We start from the raw sequence: 18,803 nt of genomic DNA, 5'->3' as shown, positions 1-18,803 counted from the left end.
GAAAGGTCGACAATATAATTATAATGCATCACACCACGTAATGTTAAGGTCCAATGCGAGTAAATGGAGGTTATGTTCCTTCCAGAAGAATATTTTATTTAGAGACTATAAAGGGCTGCACCACATAATACGACTTGCCTGGTGAAACACCTATCATGGGTCTCATATCCTTATTAAGCATGTACGCACGCTATAACAGGTCTGACCCCTAAAGCCTATAAAAATATGACTGCTATAAAAGGCGTGTCCATCAACGTGTTAATATCTTTGCGTTCTCCAGCGTCGGCACTTGACTCTTGCCATTCTCCGGCGTAAAGTTTTATCCAAAATTTATCTGTATTAAACATGCCTCCGGTTCTGGATTAACTTTCAATAGTGGACAGAGTCTTACACTACACAGGTAACTTCTCTACCTGCTGTTCTCACTGAAGCGGCGCTATTAATACCATCCCTGCATCCTATTAGTTTGAAAATGCATTACTCCATTGTGTAGGTGGTGCGTGATCTTCCTTTATTAAAACCAGTTGTCCAACATCAAGGCCACTATAGGACTTCTTCCATTTATGTCTCTGTTATAATTCGTTGACATATACTCGATTCCATCTTGTCTTCCTTGACATTAGTAATTGGAAGTTCTGGTACTGCTTCCATTTGTCTTCCAATTAGAAAATGTGAGGGCGAGAGACAGGTCAAATTATTAGGATCAGTGGTTAAAGGGGTAAGAGGGCGTGAATCAACACTGCTTGAATACGAGTGAGTAACGTTTGAAAATCATAAAGAACAACTTGTGGTCACTCAATAAACCAATGTTTCTCGTATGAAAACGTAAGATAATGGAAAATAAATCCTGTTGAATCTTGGGGCCAGACTTTTGTACGTCCTTCAATGACGTGCCAGATCTTTATCCCTGACTTATCCATCTAATTTGTTGACTTGAATTGAGTTTTTCTTTCTAGTGGAGGTAATTAGGAAGGTTTTATTCGGGTTGGCATTTGCCCTACTGATCCACACTACCCTCTTGTGTAGTTGAGTTCGCTTTGAACTATTTCACAGAATGTATTCTGAAAGCTTCCTTAACAAGATACGCAGAGTTCAGTCAGCCCTCATATCGACCTAATCTAACCTTAACAAATTCTTTATGTGGATGATGACAATGATGCCGTATGGTTGAATGAAAAAGATGTTGACACAACTAATGTTACTGACATTAATAACTCAAACTAACACGAAGTGGCTACTATACCAGTTATAAACAATTTAAAGGAGTGAATTCGAAGCTCATGGGCTCAAGATTATCAAGTTTATATCTTTAATCCCTAAAAAAATCATAATCTTACCTATAAAAAATTCAATGTCATTCATGACGACTTAACCGAACTTATCCTAAAATTAGAGATATTGAAAAGCAATTTCAATAGCAACTAGAATCAACAAACTCCATACTTATATCACTTGTCATTTTGAATATTGATTTTCTAATCGTATGAATTTGATAATTTCAAGCAAAAAACAATTCTGTTAATTAATGTGAGTAATTTTTAATATTGTTATACATATTTTTACATTGTATTTTGACCATAATTTGGGTCCCCGATAATTAATATATTAGTATTCGAAAGATCGAAATATATATAAAAAGAGTACCCTTGGTGTTTGATCGCTACAATCCCACATATTAAACGTTTATTTTCGAAGTCACCTAACACGAAACGACAGTTTTCTGTAATCCTAATCTAACCCAACCAAGGAAAGGATTCGTTCTTCGGTTTGCAATATCAAGAAACAGTTCTCAATTCAGATATAATATATAGGTTGAATAAATGAGAACGTTTACAATTATTTTGACTTTTTTCTTTCGTGTAATTAATAAATCTAGATCAAAAAGCCGTACCGAAAGTCACCCAATCGAATTATTGATATAAAAAAAAGTAATAATAACCAGCATCTATAACCTCGATAAATGGATTCTAAGACCGAAAACGTTAAATTAACTTGTTTTTGTTATGATCATAAGCCGGACAGATACAGAAGTTAATAGCCAATATTTCTGTATGTTTATTAGATGGAATTTCTGGAACCATTGGTTATAATAATTCTGAAGACGTTGTTCATTACCACTGTACTATTTTATTAAATCATTTTGTACTAGATTCATTTTTCTATATATAATTATCACAAATATACATTTAACCATCAATAAATTAAGTCACACGTTACGGGGGTGGGAGAGGGTCGACGAACTGTGACAAGTGGGTGGGAGAGGTCTTAAATTTCGTAACGGCACATAGCAAAATCTATTTTTAAAATGTTACTTCAAACATATACACTATATCTATGTAAAAATGAGATACCAATTGCTTCAAGTTGGAATTTCTAGAACCGTTGGTGATCTTTATACTGAACGCACTACTCACACTACCACTACACCAACACCACACTTTCTGACGCGCGTCTCGATGAGTTATCGTTTTCAGAGTAAACTAAAAGGTAATAATTTGACTTAACTATTTTATACTAAATTTTAACACCAATAAAACTTCTCCCGCGAAAACTAATTCCAGGGAGAAAAAACTCCTTGGTGGGAGTTTAATAGTCAAGCATTCCTTGACTATTAAACTATACAGTGGGCTATAAGAAATTGGCCATTAGTCCCTATTTAAGCTACTCTTAAATATAGCAATTTCAATGATTTATTCCAGATGAGCTATGTGCTCTTTAAACTGGACAATAACGGATCCCTTGGTCTGCCCAAATACTTTTCCAAATTTGGTATTTTATCCTTGGGATTGCCCCACAATTGTTTTAATGTATTGCTGGATTTATAAACCAATTTAAAACCCACTCTGAGAAATATTCCTTTCAATCCTTTTGTATCAAGAGGATTGAATGGTATCAGCGCAAATTTTTCTTGTTTTTCATTTTGGGTTTGGAAAAGAGTGATATTACATACAGATTTCTTTACCTATGACGTTTATTTAACCTATTTATCTCTTATCATAACCGTTGTAAGTGGAAAGTAGATTAACCGATGTACCAGAAATTGGAGACTGGCCATCTTATGTTGGATATAATGAAAAGAATCAGCCAGGGTGTCCCACACGTAGCGGTGTTTTTCCTAAATACATCAGTTTCTAACCTATTACTATTCCCAATCACTAAAGTACCTAAAAATGTTAACCGTCCAATATTTTCCATTTCATAGGTGAACTTTATAGATGGATAGAGTTCCAAAATCTATTCATCTACGTTTGCCTCTTTCGTATTGAATATGGAGAAAATATCATCCACATGCCTGTACCATACCCTGGGAAAATACTGAAACTCTTGGCTTTTCAAAATGACTCATGTACAGTTCAGCCATAAATCGTGATAGGCAGTTTCCTATTGCTGTTCCTTCATCTTGCTTGTAGAATTCGTTGTTGTACAGGAAATAGTTTTGTTCCATATATATTTTTGTTAACTGTAAATATTCTTCTACTACATCAGCTCCCAAATTATTAGAGCTCGTAAGTCCTCAAGGTACTCGAAGGTCTGCGGGATCGGCACGCTGGGAAATAATGAACTCACATATCAAAGGAGATAGTTTCATCTTCAATTTCTGTAGTCTTTACTTTGTTCACTCTAACGAATTCTTCACTAAAAAACTCTCAGGTTTGACTCCTTCGTTAACTACCTGGAAATATAACTAGGTGTACAAATTGTTAAAGCAATAGGTCACATTGCCTTACCAGGTTTGTGAATTTTGGGAAGGCAATAGAGCTTTGATAATGTTGGGTTACTTACGGATAACTTATATCTGAATGTACTGGTCACAAGGTTCTTACAATTTTTAAGTGTTTCTTTCGTATTTGTGATCATTGGTCATATTTATTAAGTTGTCCACTCTCTCGAAAAAGTCCTTCTTGCTTCCTTTATCTGCTTTCAAGTAGAAACATTCTTTCTTCCTCAAACTTAGTTCTTAGATATATTTTTCAAGATGGACGAACTTGAGCGTCTTGAGGAAGATACTGAATAGAACCTTCAATATATCTAATCAATTCGCCGAGATTGTCATCGCCTGTTCCAGCAAAACCCAAACCTTTATTCAACAACTCCATCACTTTTCTGCTTTTCTGTCAAACATCTGGAAAGAAAAGTTTCCACAATGTTGATTTACTTCAAAGAAATTTTTTCTTTCAACTTCTTCAATTTTTTACTTAAAACAGACATCTTCTTAAATTTTGAATCCATGACCCTGAACATGTTTGTTTGAAACACACACCAGTTTTCAAAATGAAAAATAAGAAAAATTTGCTCTGATACCATTCAATCCTCTTTCTGCAAAAGGATTTGAAGGAATATTTAGCAGAGTGGGTTTTAAATTGGTATATAAATCCAACAACACATTGCCGATAACGCATGTATCCAATAATAAATTGTTGGATACATTTGAAAGCATTGGCATTGCTAGATGTATGAGTAGCTTAAAAAGGGACAAAGGGCCAATTCATTACTGCCCACCCTATAGTTTAGTAGTCAAGGAATGAATGTGAAGATTCCCGCCCAGGTTTTACCGCTGGAATTAATTTTCGCTAGAGAAGGTTTATTGGTGATAAAATTCAATATCAAACAAGTATGTCAAGTCATTAGATTTCAGTTTACCTTCAGTATCTGAAGACGGTAACTTGGTTATCGAAACGCGCTTTAGACAGTGTAATTGTGAATGTTGGTGGTGTAAATGTCAAAGAATTGAAACCAAACTTTCTATGTGGTACTGATGGCTTACCAGCATTTCTAATATGATTTTTGAAGCACTTAGATAACGGTAGGCAGGTTACTGTCATCTATACAGATTTTTCAAAAGCCTTTTATCGGTAAAGAGGTAAAGTAATGCCTGATGATTTATATTTTGCGGCAACCGTTCCAACAATCTGTCATTTCATCACTGAAATCGAATAAATAAATTTAAATTTGAAAAAGACGACAAAACATCTACAAGGTAAGTTTATTTGGAAACTCTGCAGAATACTCCAAATATTTAACCACGAGTCGCTACTGATAGGGACTAATAAATTATGTATATTTTCATTTGAAATAATTTTCTTCTCTGATTATTTTGTAAACAAATTAAAATCTATCCAATTTATATGTATGTACAGAAACTCATCTAATTTCCAATAGATGAGAACTGAAGTAACAACACAAAAGTGCGAAATTGAAAAAATGGATGTTTTATCTGACATAAACTTTCTCATTAAACTCTTAAAATTAGGGTCAAGCATTGGGATTTTTCCTCGACTATCAATGAAAACAATATCATTCAATATTTTAATAGGTATTTGTTTTGTATTATACATTATTCAAGTCATAATATACATACATAAATTGCTAACACATGTTGCTGTTCATATGAAAGTTACAGAATTGATTATGAACATCTGTATTATCCTCTCGATGTCGGCATTTGTTGTGACCTGCTACACGGGATCTTTGGTTAATAACAAAGAATTAATCACGATGCTGAGGCACTTGATGTCTTTAAATAAACAAATGGTTAAGCATGGATTCTACATCAAGAAGAAATTGTTAGATTTTCATTTCGTTGGAATCATTCTCATCTCCGTGGCAATATTATGTTTAGATTTTTGCGATTTTAAATATAAATGGCACAGACACGGACATGAATTGTTAACATATTACATGATTTTTCTTGTTAGCAGATACAGCAAATTGTATATTTCAATTATAATATTGAAAATTAACCAAATTTTAAATGCTCGTTATAAATTTCTCGAGAGTAATGTAGAACGTGTCACTAGACCCAATATTTTTTTTATAAAAAAATCGATTGGAAGAAGATTGGAATTGATAGACATTGTGGAGAATTTCAAAACTTTAAAGAAGATAATTGGATGCTTTAATGAATTATTTGGGCTGCATATTTTCTTTATTTTAACTCATACAGTCGTGGAAATTTTAACTAACCTAAATCTCTTGATTAGTAATAGAACAATAATTAATTATCGAGAAGTAACCATATTTATTCCTTGTTTATACACCATTATATATTCGGTAAGTACTAAAATGATGGCACAGTAAGACGTTTAATGCTGTTTCGGCTTAGGGTCCTTTCACACCAAACGAATCAGAATCACTCCGAATCAAGTTGAATCTGATTGACCAAGATTCGGCTTCGAGCGCTCTGTTTAAATGTGAAGGGACTCTTTTCCAGCCTTCAGACCGGACGAATCTGGTTCAATCAGGTTTGATTCGAGGTCGCACTTGATTCAACCTGTCAGATTCCTCGTCCGGTCAGTCTTGAATCAACAACCATAAGAGATAGACGTGGAGCTATTAATTTTAAAAGTTAAAGATGTATCCACACTTTTCTTGTTTTCTGTTTCCGCCGTTGCCTCCTACGAAACACTATTGCATTTAAAACAACTGCGTTCATGATGATAGCTCAAAAGTAACTAAAAGAAGGAAAACAAAAAGAAGATGAAAGGATTTTTATAGATTCAGGTTGATACAGCTGGTGTGAAAGAGTGGAGATGACGAATCAGATTCAACTTGATTCGGAGTGATCCAGATTGATTCGGATTCGTCTGGTGTGAAAGGGGCCTTAGGGTTCTTTTATTTCAATCCGGGGATTCCCCGAAATTCTGTTCAGCGCTACGTTTCCAAATAACATATCCGAAACAGGGTATGTAGTTGTGTTGGTTAGGCAAGTGCGGTGCTGTACGAAAGCATTTTTATCATTTGAAACATTTGTTGACATTATTTTAATAGATTTAATAGAAGCAAGACAGATACCACATTTAATATTAATGCCATTAATGGTTACAAAAATTAGTATAATTATGGTAATTACAACCAAAATGATGAAGTTGTAATATTCATAAAATCAGAAATGTATGTCTCACAATAATTAATAGAACTGAATGGGAGTAACCTTCTTAGGCTGAAAATAAATTAGGAAAAAGTCTTCATAATAAATTCATTTTATAGATCCCTTGCTAATGATGAAAATAAGTTTATCGATTAGTTGAACGACGTTTTAGGAATTGATAATAAAAATGAGACAAGTTCTTTTTATGCAATATTAATATTATAGTCTATTTCAGAAAGGCGTAGAGTAATAAAATGTGGAATTCCGTCAAGTTCTGCTCAATTTCGGTGTCGGCCATAGGTGTAGGACTTGGAATAGTATTGTTTATAATATTAAAATTTCAAGTAACTGCGTAAGAGAATTAGGAAAAGTATGTTTGGTGGCCTGGAGTGTCAATATCGAAATATTATGTAGGGATTACTTTGGTAGTAAATTATACAGTTACGTTTTGCGTTTAACAGGTACCGTTTAACCTCCTGCCTAATTCCAACCCTATTTCAGATTCGGCTTTCCTTTTTACGAGTATCCTACCGGCACACCTTTGGCACACTATTTTCAGTGTTTGTGAATGGATAACAATAGGCTAAAACCATATATTGACCCCAACCCGGGTGGTACTACCTACACTTGATAAAAAGAAAGAATTTCACAATGAAATCAATGCCAAACTATGAAAGTGGCTTAAATATTCGTTGGGTCACTCTGTGGCCCCTTTATATACCTAATGAAGTTTTATTACTCTATACCTTTCTGAAATAAACTATAACAAAGGAAACAAAAAACTATCTTGATACCATGAGTGAACATGGTTATAGATCAACAATTATTAACAGAGTACAAAAAAATCCAGCACATGTCTGTTATTGTCAAAAGCTTGTAAAAACTAAAAAATAAACATAAAAATAAGTAAATAAAGATACAAATAAAATTTCAATATACGGAAGAAAATCACAATAACAAAATTATAGGTAATAGTAATAGGTAATAATTAGTATATAAGTCGTATATAAAACTTAGCAATTAAACCAGTATGCAGCATTTCCGAGTTTAAATATTATTGTTAAAGTACAGAGTAGAAGGCACTGTCAAGTAAATATGTCCTCAAATTATTGCGGAATGCGGAAAAAGATGATATCGATTTGATTTCAATTGACAAGTGATTGTGCATTTTTTTGCATTGTAAAATATTGAACCCTTAACTAATTCTGAAGTGGAGTAGGTAGGTAAAGGTCGTGCTCCACCTTCCTAAGTGGATAGCCGTGCAAAGATCTTTCTGAAATTGGAGAAGCGTGCTTAAGAATTACGCAAACGGATTCAAAAGTGAATAAGGAAGGAAGAGTCAAGATTTTTAATCTTTTAAAGAAGTCCCTGCAGTTAGCCCTGCTGTTTAGTCTGAGTAAATATCTAACAGCTCTTTTTTGTAGTCAAACGCGGATTCAGGGGGGTTCATGGGGGGTCATCCCCCCTTTGAGCACTGATTAATTAATTTTTGTTTCAAAAATTGAAGAGAAATTGAGATTTAAAGTGAAAATTGCGTAAAGTTTGTCATTATGCTGTCAAAAACAACGTAATTAACTAATATTTTGTGGGTGAAAAGCTTAAAATGCCATGTCTTTGGGGTAGTACTCGTCCTAATACTAATAACCCCCCTTTGTCAAGAACCTTGATCCGTCCTTGTTCGTAGTTTGAAGATTAACTCAAAGGCATCACACGTACCTCAGAAGGGAAGGGCATATCGGAGATGCGACTCAATAAGTGAATAATAAACTGTTAAGGAGATGGATAAATTTAGTTCTTTGGAAACTGATCTCGGCGGAAAACAGGAGGAGCTTAATTTTTTAGATAAGGCGGCAATACGCAACTCCCATTTCAAGTAATTGGAAGGGTACAGATATGCTCAAGCGAGCTAAACGTCAGCAGCAGTTTGTAGTCAAGATGGCGTTAGTTCATTCACATTGGTGAATTCGTTGCTGTTATTTTTAATGTTTTTGACAAAATTGTGTTGCAATGGCTAGGGAAAAATTAAAATGTGTTTTTTCTAAAGACAAAAAAAGAAAAATAAGCACTTTTGTTATGAGAGTGAAAGAGATATCATATCTAAAAACTGCTTTACCTGAAATTCTTGTTTATCAGACGTTGCTAGCTCTCGTACCATAAGGAGAATATTAACGCAAATAATGAATACTGAGGAATAAGGAATTAAAAGGAATAATGGAAGGACAAGACATAGTTAAATTCATAATGGACTCATTTTATAACATTTTCCAACACTCTTACCAAAACTTCGGGTGACAGGCTCTGGCATTCAGCGTCGGATTTAGGGAGAGTGTAGCGGGGGCTAAAGCCCCAGCTCCGAACACATAGGGGTCCCACAAAATTACTAATTTGATCATTTATTTTCGAAGCAATATTGGATCTACAGTAAAATTTGCATTTTTTCCAAAATAAATTCTATATTCCATGCATTCAAAATGTAAATAATTAATTAGAAGTGCGAGTAAAATCTCTAGTAGAAATATATTCAATACCTATAGTGAAGCAAAAAGATCTTTCTCAGTTTTAAAGAGAATAAAAAATGTACATCGCTTTACAATGATAGATGAGCGATTGTCATCATTAATAAGGCTGTCCATTGAAAATGAGTCATCACAGAATATGAATTTCGATGAGACAATTGAAAATTTTGCCACAACTAAATCGAGAAAGAAGTTTATTAAATGAAAATGTTATATAGTTCACTATATTACTATATAAATATACTAATATACATAAACTAATATATTATATTTAGACGATATTTAAGTGGGCTCCGAGTCGATTTTAGCCCCAGGTCCCACTACTTCTTAATCCGACGCTGCCTGGTCGTACAAAATTGTACCAGCTCGCTCGCCTCTTCAGATAATGTCTACATTAGCGTTTGTTAGTTAAACTGTGCTCCGCGGACTCTCAGGGCTCCGTGGAGGCCATTCAAGGGCTCCGCCAATTCAGATAAAATAAAAACATTGACGCTCTACGAAATTGAGAAATGAATCGAAAGCAATCGTCCCATTATATTCATGGGAACTTCTATTATTGAATCATCGTTCCTTCTTGATTTTAATAGTGCGGGTTATCTACCTCTACCTGTCGTTATCGGGCACACTGCATTGATCGTTAGTGATAGGTTATTATTTTTATAATTCTAACCTAACGTGGCATAACGTGAAATCTATAGATTTTATTCAACGGTACATTGAAGTGTTTAAGCAGGTATGTATGTATTCACTTATTGATTTATATTCAATGTTGCCTTATTTAGCTCCAACAATTAAATAAGTTGTGAAAATTAGTGAATAAAATCAGCGCTGCTAAAAGTTCGAAATGAAAACTCTATCGTCAACAATAGGGTGGAAGAAACGTTTTCACAATCACAGTATGGTCGGCAATTCAGCATAATAGATATAAAACTTGAAGTAATTTACTTTGCCCCAACTATTAACTTAAAAATTAATAACCATCTAAAATAAGTTTTAGAATCTAAAGCTTATGCTGAAGTCGTAATTTTTTTGTATAGAAAAAATTTTCGAAATTTTGTTGCAGGATGGAAAGGTGGCTCAAAAAAGGTTCTCTAAAGCGTACTATTGCAGATATTGACTCTTCATCTTCTGCTTCGGACTCAACAACTACCCCTTTCGCTAAAGATAGCGATGGTTGTAGTAATGAGAGTGCTATAAATAGAATGGCTACAAATGAAGAAACGCCAGATATTTCTTCTACAAGTAATCAATCGAGAACAAAAAAGCTTAGAAAGTATGATGAAAGTTATGTATCTTTAGGATTCATAAGCAGTAATGAAAATCCTTAATGTGTTTTATGCAGTAAAGTTCTTCTAAATAGCTCTATGCTTTCAACTAAAATGCGCCAGCATTTAGAGTCTATCCATAGTGAGTTCAAGGAAAAAAATACGGAGTTAATTATGCGAAAAAGTGAAGAACTCTCAAAATAGAAAAGTTTTATGGTTCAAAACACAACAACAGTTAATGAAAACGCAACTGAAGCGTCCTACTTAGTCAGCTATCAAATAGCAAAACAGGATGAAGCCCACTTAATCGCAGACAATGTTGTTAAACCTCCCGCTATAAATATGATGTGTATGCTGGGTGACAAATTAGCAAAAGAAATTGCTAAGATTACACTTTCCAATGACACTGTAACCCAGTGTATCAGAGATTTAGCAGCCGAACTTTTCGCTTGAAATCTTGCGAATTTTCATTACAAATGGATGAATCTACTGAAATAGATGAGCTCGCAATATTAATTGTCATTGTTAGATATGAATATGAAAGAGGAATTCAGAGGATCTTCTTTTTTGCAAATCTACCTACACGCACTACTGGAGTGGAAATATTCAATCTCCTCAATTCTTTTCTAGAAGAGAATGAAATACCATGAGACAATTGTGTTGATATATGTACCGAAGGAGCGAAAGCTATGAGTGACTATATTAATAAGGCGGTACAACTTATTAAAAATGTCGCCAGAAACTGATCTAATAGCCACTGTATGACTCATAGACAGGCCCTTACTACAAAAAAGTTGGCATCCTTTTAAAAAATTGTTCTTGATGATGCTGTTAAAATTGTAAATTCCATAAAGTCTTGGTCGCTAAAGAATCGTTTATTCAAAATATTTTGTGAAGACATGGGAAATGTACATACATCTCTTCTTTTACATACGGAAGTCCGATGATTATCCCGCGGAAATATCAGGTATTTTGAACTAAAGGACGAGGTCCGTGTATTTCTTCTAGAACAAAATTTTGAGTTGAAGGATCGATTATTCGATAGAAATTGGTTGTTCAAAATTGCCTATTAGAGCGACATTTTCAACAAAATAAATGAACTTAATTTAACTCGACAGGGCAAACTGGTGAAAGTATTTTCTGCTTTTAAGAAAAAAATAGGATTCTGTGTGATCTCTAACGACTTAGATTGTTTTCCATCTGTGAAAAGATTTTTAGAAGAAGCTGGTGTCAAAATAGAAGAAGGAATAAAGGATATTATTCAACACTTAGAAGGTTCGAGCGAAGCCTTTAATTACCATTTTCCTAAAAAAACAATATATCAAATATCAAAATTCATTGTGGGTTAAAAATCCTTTTAGTGTCCACACAAAACCGTATACTTTGTCAACGAAGGAATTTGAGCATTTTATAGAAATAACAACAGATTCATCGTTGGTAGAAAATTTTAAATTAAAACCGTTAGACGAGTTCTGGTATAGTCTAGAAAAATGAATATCCCAATTTGTCAGGAAAGGCCGTGTCAACCCTTTTACCATTTGCGACTACATACATGTGTGAAGCGGGGTTCTCCGCTTATGTATTCACTAAAAATAAATACTCCAACAGATTAGATGCCGAACCTGACATGAGAATACATCTCTCATCCACAAAACTTAATATTAAAAAGATTTGCGAAAATAAAAAGCAATATCATTAATCTTATTAATATTTTCCTGTTTGAGTACCTTACTTAAATTTGGAGAAAATTTAAATTGATTTTGAATTTAAATTTTGAAGCAAATAAAAATTCTAGATAGTTATGAATACTTTTATTTCAAATTATTCATTCAAACCATAGAATTGAAGCGCATCAAGGGCTCCGCGGAAAAGTGGACATTTAAAAGGGTTCCACTCATAAAAAAGTTTAAGAAACGCTGGTCTATATCATTAAAAACATTTATTCGAACATGACAGTTTCAATATTTGAATATAATTAACACCAGATATTTACCAATAATAAAATAAAACCAAATACGTTTTTTAAATTCAACACCTAACAAAGCCAAAATGAAAAACGATGTATGGGTCATTAAAGTATATTACTTTATCGGTCATTTGTTAGGAACAAGCAGTCCTGGAAATAAAACCAGATTGATAACATTAAGAAATCTATTATATACAATAATTTTAAGCAATTTAGTGATTATTGGAAGTATATATTCATTGTTGAATCGATTACATGGTACTTGGTTAGGAAATTATTCGTTATCGTTAATTATACTAGAATTCATAGAAACTTTACTGGAATTATTATTCATGTTGTTTTGCATTTTCAACGGATTCAAATACAAAGACATATGGATAGATATATTTTTCAGTTTCAATAAAATCGACCGAGTGTTTTCTGCATACAAATTCAGAATAAAACGCAGTAAAGTATGTTATATAATTAAATTTATAATATTTAATATGTTGTATGCGGCGATACACGTTACCGAATTGTTGATTTGGGAACATAGAGAAAACCTCAACAACGAATACGGATACCTTCTGTACAGAATCGTGATGTATTACCACTTTTTCAACACGTTCACGGCCATGAGTATAACAGACGCCCTAAACTCCAGATACAAATTTTTACGTTCGTTAATGACGAAAACGTTCGCGGAAAGTGAAACGACAGTGATTATTTGTCAAGATACAAAAATTATTTCTATAAAATTCACGAAAATTAAACAAGTTTTTTGGTTACTGGACGGTATCGTTCAAAATTACAATAACGTTTTCGGTTGGCCGGTGTTTTTCGGCACAATAATTAGTGTGATTGTTTGTCTCGCCGATTTAAATATAATGACAAATTTCGCAAATACCAAGAACTCATTCGATATATCGGTTGCAGTAATCAATGCATTGTATTCTATTATATATTTAGTACGTATATTTATTTATTTAATTTTATTCTTTAATGCTTCAAAACAGAGGCGGCCTTAGGGGAGGGAGAACAGAGTAATTGCCTGGTCTCGTTCTTGCAGAGGACAACAACCAAGCAAATTTTGAAAAATATCGATTTTTTATAATTTTTACTATATAAAAGTTGATTGTGATCCTTAATTACTTATCAAGGTTATAACATAACGGTAAATTAAAATAAAGTTAGGGCTTCACGTTCTAATAAAGTGCCAAATAATTATTAGTAACATAACTTCAGTAGGAACTTTTGATTGTCGAAGAAATGTTTACCGTTTCTTCATCCCAGTTGGTTTAAATCCGAATTAACTAATAAGTATTTGTCACTTTATTATGTATTCAACAAATATTCTACTGCTGGTATAACTATGAAAGATGCCTATATAGCAATCATCCATATTTTGAATAAGAAAAGAAATAAGCGAAAAAACGTTTTTCTATTGACGGTTTCCTATGATTTGTGTTTGTTACAACTATCTGTGCGTAATTATATTTGCACTTGTTTAATGTTGAAGTAGTCGCTAGTTGGAAAAAGTTGTGTCTGAAAATTAAATTTATATTGAAAATAATTGATAGGAAAGAAAAAAAAACGGTCAAAAAATTTCATCATCGGACAAAAAATTGATCAATGATGATCAATGTATTTCTTCAATCAAATATTCTAAATCTTGAAAGCATCCATATTAAATATTTAACTAACTTAACGAATATTTCAAAAAATTAACTAATCAAATATGGTATGATAAATTAACAAATCACTCTTGATGTATAATATTTTAGGTTGAGTTTCTACACAACTCTTTAATTGACACTTGTGACTGTCTAATAACTTATTTGGCAAATAACTTGATTTACTCGGAGGTTTACTTTATGAGAAGGTGAAGACACCGAATTTTTGGTTATTCAGTAATAATAATTAGTTAGGGACTTTATTAGGAAGTGAAGAAACCCAGCCTTAGTTAACTTATTCATTCATTCAAAACTTGGATATCGCGCCTCAAAACATTCGGTTTTTTAATAGCATGGCATCATAATGTTTTGCTCCTCTATCGTTCGGGGAATCCTATGTTTCAGCTCTTGTTACCTTGAAATTATTTTGCTTGTAGTATATGTTACAAAATCTTTACTGTACCGTACATATCTTTCAATTTTATTGAATATTACGTTCTTATAATATTTAAAGTATTGGGTGAACTGAAAAAGTGTAATTATAGTATATAAGATAATTGAATGGATTAATTGATATAAAATGTGTTGCTCTGAAAACAAAGAAACGACATTTAAAGTTTATTTCTACTATTCTTTCTTAAATAAGAAATAATTCTTGAATTAAAACTATTCACATTTCCCAACTTATTCAACTTCTACATTTTATCCTTATCGAAACTGACAATAACCGACAATGTTATTATGACATCCATGACAGTTCTACCATCAACCTTCTTTAATTTCTTATTTCTTAGACCTTTTTATATTGAAGTTAAGTCGAAACGTCAATTTATTTCTATCTTTTAGAAATTATTGAACAAAATAAAAAAAATTGGAAACAGAAGAGGCCTAAAATCAAGAACATCTAGAAACATAAACGACATCATAACCTATAGATAAGTAAAGCAAACCATGTTTCCAACTAAAGAAATACAATTTCTTTACATTTGAATAAAACTTCCTCTTCATTTACTATTCCTGTTTTCCTTCTAAAACTTTTCTTGGATTACGCTATTGTTTTTATTCTTCATTTAATGCCAAAACTAGTACAAGTTTCGTTATATGGAAAAGGTTGGATTCTGTTTTACTTCTGTCTTCAATTCTTGAAGGAATGGACCAAAAAACTGAATTTATATCTAATGTAGTGAAAAATTCCCAATATGTAGGACTACGATTTTGTTCAAATCTATGAAGTCTATACAAAGCATTTATTTCTTATTTTCTTCTTCTTTCTTCTAAATGATTATTCTATTATTCTATCAACTTATGATCTAATAATTTCGCTATTTGTTGCTCTATCTCTTTTTTATCTTCTGTAGTACATCTATTAGGGAAAAATATAAACAGATACAGAAAATAAGCAAACAAAAAATAAAATTGGCCAAAGAAGATTGGATGGACGATAAATGCATTAAAATGGAAGAGTTCCAAAACAAACATGACACGTTCAATATGATTAAAAAAGTTAGAGAAGTAGCTGGCCTATACAACAAGAAGACTCCTCATACTTTAAGGGACTCAAAAGAAAAAATAATCATAGATGAAGAAGACATTCGAACAACTTGGTATGTGTATATCAAAGAGCTGTATAATAACTCTAGTTCAGAAGAACAAAAGGCATATGATGAAGACGAACAACCAGAAATACTAAAATCAGTGAAACATGTTATAATGTTGGCAAATAACAAGAAAGCTGTTGGACCTGACAACATTCCAACAGAGATGCTAAAGCTTATAAATGAAGAAAACATAGGAATATTACCTCTTCTCTCTTCAATCATATTTATTCAACCGTTGAAATTCCAGAAGACTAGTTAAAATCCGAAATCATAACTTTGCCAAAAAAACAACGTCCAAAGCACTGTAGCGACTATAGACTGATAAGTCTTATGAGTCACACTATAAAAATATTCTTAAAAATCATCCACGCTAGATTTAGAAAGCACTTTTTGCATAGAATATATTACTACAAAAATACCGGGACCAACGAAAAGATGTATTCGCAGTCTTTATCAATTACGAAAAGGCATTAGATCGAGTACAACACGACAAGTTGATAAATATATTAAGGCAAAAAGGAGTTGATAGTTCCGACGTAAGAGTCATCGAAAAATTATATTGCCGCCAAAGAGCGAGCGTTCGAATCAACGGAAAATCGACAGAAGAATGCAAAATCTTAAGAGGAGTCAGACAAGGTTGCATACTCTCACCACTTCTGTTTGTTCTGTTCTGTTTTATCTGAATACAAATTAAAGATCTTTAAGCAAGCTAGGCACAACTTAACCTATGGACTAAAGATTAACGGTAAAATTGTAAATACAATCAGATATGCAGACGATACAGTTGTACTGTGTGACGACTTGAATGGACTGCAATGCCTTTTAAACGCCATTGATAGAGTAGGAAAAGAGATGGATATAAACCTTAATTTTTCTAAAACAAAATATTTGGTATTTAGTCGCTTACCTTACCATGACACACAGCTACAGCTAAACGGACAAACGATTCAAAGAGTGTCCAGTTTCAAATATCTTGGTTGCTACATTACTGAACAACTGGATCCCGATAATGAAATAAAATGTAGAATTGAGGTAGCTCGTACAACCATTTTTAAAATGAGATCACTCTTCTCTAATGATAATTTGAAATTTCAACTACGGAAACGGATGATCAAATGTTACATATTGTCAGTTCTCTTATATGGTGTCGAAGCATGGACTTTAAAAATATCTACCATTAATCACTAAGAGGCTTTTGAAATGTGGTTATATAGACGCATGCTCAAGATACTGTGGACAGCTGTGCAAACAAACGATGCAGTCCTTAACAGAGCGGTTCGTGAGTTGATGGATAACATTAAATGCAGGAAAATAGCTTATTTGGAACACATAATGCGTGGTAGTCGGTTTAGGATCCTCCAGTTGATTATGATAGATAAAGTTGAAGGTCGTAGACGAATTGGAAGGAAACAAGCCTCTTGGTTGGAGAATACTGAAGAATGGACTGGGATAAGAGAAGCAGGATAATTATTTAGACTATCTCAAGATAGAGACAGTTTTTTGCCATGCAATTTACGACCTTTTATACTTTTTTTCACTTGAGGAAAGAGATGATAGTCGGACGGACTCAAATCTGGTGATTAAGGTGGGTGTTCTAGTAATTCAAACCCAAAATCACGATTTTTTTGCATGGCAAAATGGAATTTGTGTGCAGGGGCGTTGTCCTGCAAAAACAAAACACCTTTGGATAGCTTTCCGCGTCTTTTCTCTTCAATTTTTTCCCGTAGAGTGGTCAGATGTCGAATAGTAATCTCCAGTTATTTTTCTACCCTTATCCAAAAAATCAATCATGATTACTCCATGGGAATCCCAAAAAACTGAAGCAGAACTTTTCCAGCAGATTTTTGGACACGAAACTTCTTAGGTCTTGGAGAACCAGAGTGTCGCCATTCCATCGATTGTTGCTTTGTTTCTGGATGCGATGCTTCTACCCTTGCACACTTTTGGTCAACATTCAAACTTTTGGGGATCCATTTTGCAGTAATTTTTCTCATGTCATCCTTTTTCTTTTAATTTATTGCGTAACTCTGGTTTACTTTTTTGACGTCAAACTTTACACTGACACTTCTAATAATTTATTGTTCGTTACTATTGTAACGCAATATTTTGTTTACGCATGGAACTGGTCTAGGCTAACTAGATATCAATACATCCTCGTAAGTCTTTTCGTCATTCGTATCCTTTAACTATACCAATATCATACTTATCTTTTGCAAAAACTGATTTGTATTTTGTTATTAATGTATCTACCCCAGACTTTTGAGTCTCATCTCGATGATTAACTTTTACTTCAAAATCTTCTTTTTTCATGTGCTGTTTAAAATTCTATATAATCAGTATTTTCGTTCTTTTCTTTTTTCTTTGTATGTTTGACAATGTTTCTTCTTTGCAACATCACTTTTGTGTTGTATTCAAATCTTCATCTGTCATGTCTTTACTCGTAAATGTATCCAATTAAGGGGAGAATATGTTGAGTAATAAAATATTTTGACATTGAAATTTTGTTTGGTTCTATAGTAGGCTAAGAATTTTTCAATATCCAAGACGGATGAGGATTACTCACCCCTGAACCTCGCATAGCCTGACCCTGACTTGAATAAAGTATTGAACACCGAGAAGCTCGAACAGTGGTTACGAAAGGCACTATACGATATATATCATCACGACCTCAACCAGCCGCATGTTGACAAAGAAGGTTCAAACAGATGGTTTACTAGCGGAAATTTCTCTACACTGTGCAACTTCATCTACCAGAAACTGGTTAAAAAGTTTGGTCTTCTCAATATCTATACATCGTATTACAAGTACCATCCGCAGAAGGTGCTCGAAAATGAGAATTCCATATTCTACTACGATAGGTCCATCATCACCGATACGCGGATCTCGCAATTGATATTAAACAGATATGGCACAGGAAAGATGTGGAAATAGTCCCAGT

This window comes from Diorhabda carinulata, chromosome 8, assembly GCF_026250575.1.
Source record: "Diorhabda carinulata isolate Delta chromosome 8, icDioCari1.1, whole genome shotgun sequence".
NCBI lineage: Eukaryota > Metazoa > Arthropoda > Insecta > Coleoptera > Chrysomelidae > Diorhabda > Diorhabda carinulata.
This window is presented reverse-complemented; position numbering follows the sequence as displayed.